General features: G+C 42.2%; 1 protein-coding gene across 1 annotated transcript in view; it reads left to right on the plus strand.

The window, feature by feature from the left end:
- cnih3 (cornichon family AMPA receptor auxiliary protein 3) overlaps nucleotides 1-11,278 on the plus strand; it is a 79,185-nt gene that overhangs the window by 24,824 nt on the left and 43,083 nt on the right. The window lies entirely within an intron of this gene.

Raw genomic sequence — 11,278 nt, forward strand, 5'->3', positions numbered from 1 at the left:
AACCAGTTCCAGACGAAATATGTTTCCCACCAAACGTTGGATTGCAACGCTATCGCTGCCTTAAAGGGCCAGCAGCTCATAGTGTTCCCTTCAGTTCATCCCTATTTAAAGGCTTTTTCAGGTTAATGCAGGGATTAAGACTTTTGGTGGTTCTGTGTATCCAGGGGGCTATTTAAATGAAACATTTATTTATTTTGGCTTACTGAATATTAATTCTTAACAATAGTCAATTCACAGGTTAATACACTGGATTATGCATCCATCCTCTGCTCTCCAAGGCTGTCTAGGAAACAAATCAGACGTGCAGTGAATATTAACAAATGAATAGATAATAGAATGCTGTGCTTTAAACTGATTTTACACATCAATATATGCTGGTGCAATGGGAGAGATACTTTGTTCCTCCAACACCCCGTCCCGTTTCCTTTCACTCACTCTCACATTTCTCACAGCAAAGAAACAGGCAAACATGTTCCGCTTCATCACTCCTCAAAATTGCCACGGCAGCAATCAGGAGAAGTTGTGGAGAAAATCAAATGTACATTAGCGTTTGGCCAGCGCGGGGAGGACGCCCCCGGTGAAGTTGTTTTAGGATTTGCTCCAGCCCTCTAAATCCCGTTCCCTCGAGTCTTTTGGGCTTTTACCAACGCAGTTGGCTCTTAATAATGCATGGCGGTACGGCACAGCGCGAGCATTTAGTTTGGAGGTGACTTTGACTTAAGAGCTCTGGACTGTACGGCTTCTCTGGAGTATTGACTTCCATACATGAGCAGAAGTAAGCGAAGTTGGAGAAGGAGACAGATTGAGGAACACATTACAAAGTGGGTGAAAGAGGAGCGTTGGAGATGGTTGAATGAGGGTTTCCTGAGAGGCAAGTGAACATAATTATTGAGCTTGAAAGGGATGAAAACCGTCAAGACAATGAAATCAGTACATTGGACCAGATTCCCCGACTCAGCGCCGCTTTCATATTTGTGTCATATTTGCATATCATTATGCAATGCAGAACGTATCAAAGAAACCAGCGGGGGAACGGGTACAAAAGGTTCCATCTAATTTTCTCTTTCATTTTCGTTCTTCTCTCAACCTTCCCATGTTTCCTGAACCCATTCTTCCCCTTTTGACTCCTGCTTCTCACACAAAATGTGTCACTGCTGCCAAAAAGACTGAGTGACTCTGTCACCCCCAGGACTGCCTCCTCTCCTCCTTCTTCCTCCTCTTCTTCCTCCTCTCCTCCTTCTTCCTCTTCCTCCTCCTTCTTCTTCCTCTCTCCTCTCTCCTCTCTCCTCCTCCTCCTCCTCCTCCTCCACACACATGTCACTTTAACTTAAACACACGTCACATGTAACATACACTTTAACTTAAACACACATGTCACTTGAAACACACACCTAAACACTTTAACGTTATTTGTTGTCTGAGCACTTTATCTTTATCTTATACTTAAGTTAATACACACATTGCCCTGTTGCTGTCGCGTTGATTGTTGTTTGTCATGTCTAATGTTGAACCTTCCGCCAAAAAAAAGTCCTCGTTTGTGTAAACATTCCTGGCAATAAACGGTTTCTGATTCTGAAATTCCAGAAGAAAACGTGGACCTGAAATGCACAATTAATCTTTCAAAGACATGAGCGAAATAGATTCTCAAGGCTGTTGTTGCTCTTCAAGCTTTAATGGCAGGTAACGTTTTGTGTGTGGACTTGTGAAGATTGATGAATAGTATTTTTTATTTACTTGTATAAAATAAAGTTACCTGAGTCATGTATAAATTATACATGAATGGATTTTGCCTCCTGTATTTCTGAAATGTTTTTTGCCTTGCTTCTATGTAGAGCTCTTTGTAAACCCTGTTTTTAAAGGTGCTATATAAATAAAGTTATTATTATAATTATCATAAAGTATTAAAGTAAAGTAAACAATTTTACAGGGATAGTTTAACACAGATATAGTTTACCTGCTTTCTTTCCTATGAAAAATATTGATATGGAAAAAATCGATAATGTCATATCTGTGCATGAAGGTTAGCCTAGCTTTTCCTGTATAAAAAGCAAGGCCAGCTAGCTAACAACTTCCTGACTCGACCACGTCATGACATTAAGAATCATCTCACTCTGTACTTTCCAAAATGTTGAACTTTTTAAGCCCTTGCATTTCAGAAAACAATTTTAACAGAAAGAAAAGGTACATTTCTTCAGTATTTCAACGGTCATTACTGTGGTGTCTTTTCATCTGCATGTGCTTAATCAAAAGATATCTCACACTTTATACATCTTGTGAACGTAGGGTAATGTGTAATGTGGGCCTTTGTTACATTTTACATTTGTCTTATCAGCAGTTATCATTCATTGTTTATTTCATGATAGTTGCATTTGGTTTTGGAACAGAATTTATAAAACTCAACTTCATCTTCCATCTCCACCTTGTCTTTTTAATCCAGCAAGTTGATGGCTTCGTAACCAGTCCTGTTATTATCCTCCTTCCTCTCACACTTACAGAAATGATCTATATGATCCATCTCCCACTTACTCTACCATAATGTCTCCCACCCGGCCTTCCCTCGCTGTCTCTCTTTCTTGAAACCAGGCAGTGTAATTAGCAGTTTGTGTCAGCGAGCCCCCTCAGAGAGGAACCGTGCATTGTGCGGACCCTTCACAAACACACACATCCCTGTACTTCCTTCCTTATTAGGACCCTTATTGGCTTAATCAATTCCCTAGTCAATTACCCTGGCATAAACCATCACAGCTAAATGCCTAACCCCCCTAACTCTGAGACTTCATTCTAAACTGAGCCATAAAACAAAGTCTTAACCCTCAAACAGGTCTTTGAAGTAAAGACTGGCCAAAGTCTTCACTTTCCAAGGATGTCCACACTCTTATTTTGGTCCTTACTATGTCTCATTCGATGTTTGACAGTGTCGAGAAATAATACATTATAGTAAACACTGTCAGTGGAGAGGTGTGTCACAACCGGGGGTGTGGTGGGTCAAAGACTCAGGAGCAGAGGAAACGACAGGAGTCCCGGTGAGCCGAAAGCAAACAATCTTTAATAGGCAGAGTCAAAAACAAGAGGGAAAATGGTACAGAAAAAGAGCACTAGACAACTAAGATCGAAGATGATGCAAACACGGGGGAATCACAGAGGTTACGAAGAAGACGATCCAGCACCGACGAGGGAAAACATGGGAGTGTGGACAAGAGGGGAAACCACAGGTGTAGGGCATGGACAATCACACGGGAGGCAGGGGAGTGGTGGAGAACAGGTGGAGGGAATCAATAATCAGGGGACACACATATGGGAAGAGGATCTGGTTGTTGATGTTTTCTAAAGCTCTTTGATAGTTTGCGTACTCATATTTTGTTGGCAGTATTTCAGTGCGTATGCATTTATTACATCCTCGTGTGGGATTGCTTCCTTCCACTGACAGATTGTTGGGGGATCATTTCCTAACGTCCAGACAAACAGAGGGCACCGTTTCACCTTGACTAGCCAGTCCATATAATCTAGATCCATAGACTTCAATTATAAAAAAATATAACCAACTGCTAACATCAGACCAACTATATATATAATTTTTTTTATATAACCAGGTGAGTCCCATTTGGGAGATTAAAAATCTATTTTTTGAGGGTAACCTGGCCAAGACATGCAGCAACATAAGAAACAGTTCATTACAAACAAAAAACACAGAACAAGCATTTAAGAAGCATTGACATTTTTGGGAACCTGCCTCTATTTCTTTCATTTTATATTTAAAAGCAGTAAGTGGTATCAGTTATTTGAAACTCAAACAACTGATACCACAACATATTCAATGATGAGGGGGCAGAGTACACAAAAGCCCTTTTTCCGTTCTGGTATTTGGGACAGTGAGTATGAAAAAAGTCCAGAGAACCAAAGACTATTGTCCCACACTTTTCTTCATGATGAGGACACACAGGTAGTTTGGGAGTAGACCAAGGATTGCCTTGTGAATTAAGGTGTACTACGGATGGCTAAAGCATGCCATCCTACCCGAGAGTATAACTCTGTGGTGAGTCAGAGCTTTAGAGTTGGTAAGTGAAGCATGGTAAGCCGTGTCCACCAGTTATGGACAGTTATGCATATAAAGAAGATCACCATAGTCCAATACAGGTAAACAAAAGTAGCAGCAACTAATGAAGCTATAGTGCAAGTTCAGTCAGGAAGACCCTCCATTTATTCCTCATAGTCAGCCAATCATTTCTCACACATGCTCACTTGCTGCCATCGTTCAGCGCCGTCAATCACAACACCAGCTGTTTAGATCAGCTGGTCCTCTCTATCCAATAAGCAAACAATGACATGGTTAGCCAATCATCCTGCTGCTGTCTCATTTAAAAATGACTGTCTCTCTATCCTCAGTTCATTCATGTTGCTGTTACGCACCCCTCCATCATTTCATATCATCTGTTAACAATAAACATGTATCCTTTCTTTATCTAACTGGTCTCTCCCTGATTGAAATCACTTTTTTACATTAGTTGAAAAGCACTGCTTATTTTGAAAACTTAACCTCAACTTTTTCACCAGGTACTGCACATGTGGCTTAAAAGTGAGTCATCGATCAAAATAACCAGATATTCATAAGAGTCAACAACCTCTATTCCACTTCCTTCAAGAGTGACCACCAAAGGGATATTCTTTACAGACGGTTGCAATATCAGGATAGACCCTCATATCAGATGCACTGAGACCTATTCTCAAGGTAGCTTGTAAACCAAGTGACCGCTTGCTCCGAGAGCCATGAGTAGAAAACACCACAGCACAGAGACAGCACTGGTGAACATTACAAATGACCTCCTAATTGCATCAGATAAAGGACTCATCTCCATACTGGTATTATTAGACCTTAGTGCTGATAAAGGACTCATCTCTGTACTGGTCTTGTTAGACCTTAGTGCTGATAAAGGACTCATCTCTGTACTGGTCTTGTTAGACCTTAGTGCTGATAAAGGACTCATCTCTGTACTGGTCTTGTTAGACCTTAGTGCTGATAAAGGACTCATCTCTGTACTGGTCTTGTTAGACCTTAGTGCTGATAAAGGACTCATCTCTGTACTGGTCTTGTTAGACCTTAGTGCTGATAAAGGACTCATCTCTGTACTGGTCTTGTTAGACCTTAGTGCTGATAAAGGACTCATCTCTGTACTGGTCTTGTTAGACCTTAGTGCTGATAAAGGACTCATCTCTGTACTGGTCTTGTTAGACCTTAGTGCTGATAAAGGACTCATCTCCGTACTGGTATTATTAGACCTTAGTGCTGCGTTCGACACCATTAATCATGACATCCTATTACAGAGACTGGATTAGTCGATTGGCATTTCAGGTACTGCACTAAGTTGGTTTAAATCCTATTTATCAGATCGATCTCAATTTGTATTTGTAAACGATGAATCCTCAATGACCACCAACGTTAATCACGGAGTTCCACAAGGTTCTGTGCTTGGACCAATTTTATTTACCTTATATATGCTTCCTTTGGGCAATATCATCAGGAAACACTGCATAAACTTTCATTGCTATGCAGACGATACTCAATTATATCTATCGATCAAACCAGAGGAGACCAACCAGCTCGCTAAAATTCAAGAATGTCTTAAAGACATAAAAACATGGATGACCTGCAACTTCCTGATGTTAAACTCAGACAAAACTGAAGTTATTTTACTGGGCACTGAACACCTCAGAGATCAATTATCTGGTGATGTGGTTTCTTTAGATGGCATTTCCCTGGCATCCAACACCACTGTAAAGTATCTCTAGTTATCTTTGACCGAGACTTGTCCTTTAACTCCCACGTTAAGCAAATCTCAAGGATTGCATTTTTTCATCTACGTAAAATTTAAAAAATCAGGCAAATCTTGTCCCTAAAAAGATGCAGAAAAGCTGGTTCACGCGTTTGTTACTTCCAGACTAGATTACTGCAACTCCTTATTATCAGGCTGCTCTAATAAGTCTCTTAAATCCCTCCAGTTGATCCAGAATGCTGCAGCTCGTGTACTCACAAAAACTAAGAAAAGAGATCACATGACTCCTGTATTAGCTGCTCTGCACTGGCTCCCTGTAAAATCAAGAATCACATTTAAAATTCTTCTCCTCACCTACAAAGCCTTGATTGGTGATGCACCATCATATCTTAAGGAGCTTGTAGTACCATATTGCCCCACTAGAGAGCTGCGCTCACTAAATGCGGGGCTACTTGTGGTTCCTAGAGTCCTAAAAAGTAGGATGGGAGCCAGAGCCTTCAGTTATCAAGCTCCTCTTTTATGGAACCAGCTTCCACTTTCAGTCCGGGAGGCAGACACAGTCACCTCATTCAAGAATAGACTTAAGACTTTCCTGTTTGATAGTGCTTATAGTTAGGGCTGAATCAGGTTTGCCCTGGTCCAGCCCCTTGATATGCTGCTATAGGCTTATAGGCTGCTGGGGGATGTTTTAGGATACACTGAGCACCTATCTCCTCTTCTCTCTCTCCTTATGGATGAATTTACATCTCTCCATTGCACCTTATTAACTCTGCTTCCTCCCCGGAGTTGTTGTGACTTCACGTCTCATAGGGTCCATTGGACCTGGAGGTGTCTGATGCTGGTGAGCCGGCCTCCCACCTTGGCCCTGCTGATGCCCCGCCCCCCCTCCTCTCTACCTCCTTCTGTTTCATGGATTGGAGTTCCATTCATACATTGTCATATTCATGTAATGTGTTTATGTAACTTTGTAAATGCTGTTCATTCTGAACACATGACATCTATTCATCTGTCCATCCGGGGAGAGGGATCCTCCTCTGTTGCTCTCCTGAAGGGTTCTTCCCTTTTTTCCCTGTCAAAGGTTATTTTTGGGGAGTTTTTCCTGATTCGATGCGAGGTCAAAGGTCAGGGATGTCGTATGTGTACAGATTGTAAAGCCCTCTGAAGCAAATTTGGGCTATACAAAATAAACTGAATTGAAAAATTGAATTGAATTGAAATATAATATGGACAAAGTGTACATCATTTGCAGAGAAGGCGAGGTTCGACCCAGTGCTCCACCGGCCCGCTGTGGCTACCTCTGACCTGTAAACCGCCGGATATACACCCTGGTGAACTTAATTCAACTGAATCCCCCAGCCCACTTTTCAATATTTCTAGCTTGAACAACCTGACGGAACACATTTCCTCCCTTCAATATCTCAATCCCGAGGACCAATTGCTAACGAGGAGTCACTAGTCCAGTACAGAGAAAATCCCCCCCCCAAAAAAAGTGTCTCTGTGACTAAGCAGCTAACAGGTTAGCCACTAGCTGGCCAGCTACAACACCAGCAAGCTGCTCGCACAACCCGTTTGATGAGGACCTCTGAATCAACTTCAGCGTGCCAGTTGCTGGTGAAACGAGATGCGTGTCTGTAAAATCAACGAAACACACTCTCATTCACGGTTTACATGCTTCTATTCTTATACGCTAAAAATAACTTATCCAGAGACGTCTGTCGTGATGTCACACACATTTTAAAGCCCAATACCTTGCAACTTCTCATTTTCCTCCAGTCCTCCCACGACTCTTATACATCTGCGTCGCTCTCGCTTGTCAAGCAAATTCTCGCTGAGTAGCATTTCAAAGAGACATCAGCCTAATTGCTTGCTAATGAGCAGGCAGTTGAGGGCGTGTGCGCACACGCACAATGCTGTTTGAGTGGAATGTATTTGCGGGTCCTCTTTCAAACCCGGCTGGACGCAGAGGTGAGGTGGATGGTCTTGTGGGGAGGAGATGGTGTTGTACGGAAGCCATCTGGGGGCGTGGCCCTTACTAAGGTGTATCAACCACAAATAGACATTAGCAGTGGAGATAATTGGTTATGGGACTGGCCCTTTCATGGCTGCTGTGGTGTGTGTGTTTGTGTACATGAGTATACATATCACATATAGTGATATGGGTGTGTGCAAATGATGAGGTCATATCAAGGACAGAGGGAGGGTTCAAATTCTGTTTTTTGAAGAACATGAAAGACTATACAGGCTGCAGCAATCTGTAATCCACCACTATGAATCCAAATTTTTCTTTTCCTGCCGTTCCTCCCTCTGATTACGGATTCCCTTTTTCGGCTGTCATGCTGCTGCCCGTACATTGCACTTCAAAAGTCTTTTTATTCAGCTGACATGGCTTCTCCTTGTGCTTTGAAACCTTTGAAATAATGAAAAGTTAAAAGGCTGTGCAATATATTTCCCACGCTTCCTTCCGTTGTTTCTTGTGAAATGAGGTAAAATCCCATGAGGTGTTTTGGGGAAATGAGAGTGGAAGTCGTAATACTGTAGTATTACGATTACACACACACACACACACACACACACACACACACACACACACAGAGAGCAGTGGTCACCAACCTTTAAGCCCAAGATCCCTGACCTCTGACCTCTGCCTTGGTGACAGGCAAGAGCTCCTATTGAGGCGTTGAGAGAAAAACACTGTCCAGACTGTACTTACAACTTGAGGCTTTTTATTTGGCCTCATTGTGATTTAATGAAATCAAACACTTTGGTCCAGCTTTCAAATTGATCTGACTCGAACACACTAAATGACTTAATTTCAATGCAACATAAAAAGGAAATTGTGTTGAGCGCACACAATATGAAGAAGAAAAAAACATTTGCAATGAGCAGGATGGATGAACTACCAATATTAATGTTGTATTTATCAACTAAAGTTGAAATACTGACAACTGACAATACTGACAAACACTGCAAATGTAAGTGAATAAATAAATAAGCACTATATAGCCACAGTGGAATAGAATGGACAATCTACATTCTGCACCAGTATCTCGACCGGTGAAGTTACGTCTCAGTTTACTCGACCGGTGTTCGCTTTCCGCTCTAACATGACGTCAATCAGTCTGAAGTTGCTGTCACGTTGCCTGTGGAGTTTGTCGATTGTGCACACGTCTCTTCAGTTGCATACCCTTATAATGAGGCGACGGGGCGTTTCTGTATACTAATCCAGGTGCACGAGAACGGGCGTTGAAGTTAAGATTCCTCATTTGGGGGAAGCTGATAACACTTTGGCTGTGTAAGAACCCATAATCAGGCGTTCATGAATCAGGCGATCAGAGATCTTTTCTGACGTTGGTCTTCCGAATCTTTCGCGCGAGTAGATCCCATGCAAAGTCAATGCATAGACGCGTCGGACGCGAATTTTCGCCGGGTGGCGCAAATGATTTTTCGCCAGAGTTGAAATATTTAAACTTTGGCGAAAAATTTGCAGTTCGCGAAGTTGTGAAAGCCAATCAGCGTTGAGACACTCCGCCCCCCTAAGATGCTCCACCCCCTGGCTGATGCTGCTCTAGTAGCGCTGTAAGCGGAAGTTATCCAGACGTAGTCGGTGAGAGTCATTGAGCTGTGTGAGCCTAGGGGTTATGAACCCAGACATGAGGGCGTTAGATGGTCCGACGTTTATGGGATGTCCACAACAAGTACAAAGCAGAACTAGTGGTTATTTCTTCCGTGGTGGACGGCGGAAATGATAACTGTTTCTACGGAGACAAGCCGCGGAGATAAGCCACGCCCCCTCTAAGGCTCGAATTAACCAACTTGTCGGGCGAGTAAACTCACGCGAGTAAAGCGTTGTATATATATTGTGAAGTACTAACAAGACATGGACACAGAGGCTCACAAAAAAAACACACAAAGCAAATTAAATAAGGGATAACTGTTAAAATGGATGGAATAAAAACATCAAGTCAGAGGCACAGAACATAAAAGGATGCAGAGTAAATGAAATATATGAATCAGTCAGACAGCTAAACAACAACAAAAGACATGATGCAGGTAGAATGATGGTCGACCAGCAAAGTCAAGACATACAGACAACAGACAGACTGACAACAGACAGACAGACACCCGACAACAGACAGACAGACATCCGACAACAGACATCCGACAACAGATAGCCAACAACAGACAGACAACAGACAGACTGACAACAGACAGACAGACACCCGGCAACAGACAGACTGACAACAGACAGCCGATAACAGACAGACAGACACCCGGCAACAGATAGCCAACAACAGACTGACTGACAACAGACAGACAACAGACACCCAACAACAGACATACTGACAACAGACAGACAGACACCCGACAACAGACAGACTGACAACAGACAGCCGATAACAGACAGACAACAGACAGACAGACTGACAACAGACAGCCGATAACAGGCAGACAGACTGACAACAGACAGACAGAGGGAAAGCTCAACACAGACAGGCTGAGGACAGTGAGGAGCAGTTACGTTCTAGTGCTGTAAGAGCTGGTACTAACTAAACATTTCTTTAATTGAGCTTCAAATGAACTGTTTGTCTGTAGTTCTCTGATGGATCCTGGAATGGAGTTCCAGTCTTTTGCAGCTTGTACAGAAAAAGCAGACTGACTGGAAGCACTTTTCCTGAGAGGGACAATACAATCCACCGATATCCAGTTTGTGTGATCACACATTGTTTGAGCAGAAGCCATGTATAAGCTTGTACAGGAGACAGACGTGTGCATATCTAATCATGTTCTCCCAACTAAACAAGTTATATTTTTGTATAGGGCAATGATGAGAGAAAACAGATTTTTTTATCAAGAATTTTGAGTGTACGTTTATACAATGAGTGTAATGGTTTCAGAGTAGTGGTGCTACCCTGTGACCAGGTTGTTAAACAGGAAGTGATCTGGGAAACAACCATAGAAAGCATGTATGTCTTAGCTGCCTGTTGACATGTAGTTTTGTGTGAACCTGAAATTAGATGAAAAGATGTAGATGCAATTATTGTCTTTGGTTTTCAGTATATGAAATTCCAAAAAGCAGACTAAACACTCCTAAAAGCAGCACTGATTGTGTTTGGACTCCAATTATTCCACAGCATTTCCCCACAATTTAATCCTGTTTTTCTTATGCGGTGACTAAATATCTGTTGAGTTTAAGACAGGCGGGCTTTGATGTTCCGTATGAGTGCAAATACTTTTTTATAGACCCCATAGTTCCCTTGGAGCCTTGGCTGTTGACGTTTCATAAGAAGCAAGAGATAAAGTCAAACTGACTGTCCAAAAGCACAAACAGCGTGACGCTCAGATCAATATATGATTCATAAGCAGCCAGGGTTGTGCCTGAAGTCCGGAATGCGTCTCTATAGGAATCGGTTAATATTTGATGATGGTGTTAAATGCTCTGTTCAAATGGTGGCTGATAGTCAGCATCGTGGGCGACTGCTGATTTAAGCATTTTACAGTTTATTAGACAA

This window comes from Cyclopterus lumpus, chromosome 24 (assembly GCF_009769545.1).
Source record: "Cyclopterus lumpus isolate fCycLum1 chromosome 24, fCycLum1.pri, whole genome shotgun sequence".
Classification (NCBI taxonomy): domain Eukaryota; kingdom Metazoa; phylum Chordata; class Actinopteri; order Perciformes; family Cyclopteridae; genus Cyclopterus; species Cyclopterus lumpus.